Source organism: Drosophila novamexicana, unplaced genomic scaffold, assembly GCF_003285875.2.
Source record: "Drosophila novamexicana strain 15010-1031.04,08,12 unplaced genomic scaffold, DnovRS2.1 tig00000974-arrow-arrow-pilon, whole genome shotgun sequence".
Taxonomy (NCBI): Eukaryota; Metazoa; Arthropoda; class Insecta; order Diptera; family Drosophilidae; genus Drosophila; species Drosophila novamexicana.
In genome coordinates this window covers 594,016-595,758 of record NW_020824834.1, presented here as the reverse complement: position 1 = coordinate 595,758, position 1,743 = coordinate 594,016, and the positions used below count along the sequence as shown (strand labels likewise).

General features: G+C 40.0%; 1 long non-coding RNA gene across 1 annotated transcript; it reads right to left on the bottom strand.

Moving 5' to 3' along the window:
* Nucleotides 1-278: 278 nt before the first annotated feature.
* On the bottom strand, nucleotides 279-1,509 carry LOC115765553. Its single transcript, XR_004018127.1, has 3 exons — nucleotides 1,377-1,509; nucleotides 1,103-1,323; nucleotides 279-384 (listed from the first exon to the last, which is right to left on the bottom strand). It is a non-coding gene; the product is annotated as an uncharacterized LOC115765553 (long non-coding RNA).
* Between the last annotated feature and the right edge of the window lie 234 nt (nucleotides 1,510-1,743).

The window sequence follows — 1,743 nt, the reverse complement described above, 5'->3', positions numbered from 1 at the left end:
GTTCCAAAGAAATATTCAATGAGTTCCCAATAGAGATTCCCAGAGAAAGAAATCATAGCTAAATTTTCTTTATTAAGGTGCTAAACAACCTGATCACAGAGCAACTTATAGTCGTGATTTCCTGAATCATTCGAGCAATAGTCTTTGTCGTTAATTGCTTTATAATAGAATATATAAGTAAGAATGCAAAAGACGACTACGAAATACTCTGGTGGTTGAATGGAATATAATGCCAAGAATATTTTTTAACTCATTTTTAAGATGATTATTATTTCGATTAGTAATATTTGATGACAACATGACACAGGCTTATCTATTGAGTTCTCTGTTCGATTTGAATAGGTGAAGAGGCACACATGCTGACATCAGGCATACCCTGTTTGCCTGCAAAAATATGTTATAAGCGCTAATAGAAATAAAAGCTAATGTAATTACAAGCCGTGTTACACACTGTTGTCGCGAGTAGTTGCTTTGGCAAATGCGGCAGCTCTGCTCGAAATTAAATTCAACAGCTTGTTGCAAGCCCTGCTGCTGCATTGCGCATACGACGCGTTGGCCAACAGCAGGCTGGCTACCAACTGGCAACTGCCCGCGGCTGCTTAAAAGCTTTGCATTAACTATTAAACGCAACTCATATTGCATAATCTGCGGGAGGGGACGGTGGTGGTGCCTGCAGCAAATCCGAAACAAATAAAACTTTAAGTGTGCACGGGAAATTGGTGTCAGCATAGGAAGGCCCGCGGCCAGACACAGAACAACAAAAGCGAAATGCAAATAAACCTGCAACTAGTTTAGGGGCATGCACATTCCACATGCTTTTATGATTTGTGTCAATAAATTGAAGCCAATAAGGGCAAGGTTTTCGCTAAATAAAATTTCATTTATTTCAGCCCTCACACATTTAGCCAAAAGCAGCAGCGGCTCTCACCATGTCATGTTTGCCGTGCGCCATTTTAAAAAATTCATTCGTCGCACAAAACAAACAGCTTAGAAAGCAAACAAGCCATGGAAAGTTGCCTGCCAGCGGGACAGAGCTGTGGCAGTTGCCAAGCGCAATGCTATAAAATGCAATCAGCTGCAAAGAAAATGGGTTTTGCTTCACCTGCTACCAGGAAGCAGCCAACGTGCAACATGGAGAGACTGTCGGCAGCTCCTATGCGGATCCTTTGCCACTTGCATGGCATAAATTAGAGTGCAACAACAGGGCGCTGGCACGGGGCATATGCCTTGCCCGGGTCGGGCATATTGCGCAGCTCAGGATGCCAACTGTCCTTACGAATGCAGTCAAGCGCATCCATTAGATGCTCAAAAAAAAACTGACAACTTGTTGAAAATCATGATTATAAGCCACTTAATAGCGCTTATTGCCCACTTACCAGAACGGTTTCTTTTAAGCTTAAGAATATAGGTTTGGCCTCCAGAGGTCAAGCCGTCTCTAAATTGTCATCAATAATGAAATCAAATTCGATTCAGTTTTGGCCAGGTTATTTTAGTTTGAAGGCAATTGTTCGGTTTTTGGAAACCTTACATGTCAAGATTTTTGTCATATTGATATGATTTTTGACAAACCGTCGCTAAAATATATTTATTTGTCAGAATGGTTTTTAGTCATTCCATGACTTTGATTATTGATTATTATAGTTTATATTTGATATATATACATATATATACTTCAACTTTATTCTTTCTTTCAATGATTCTTGATTTTGCGGTTTTCTTCATGCTATCCGCTCTGCTCAACAA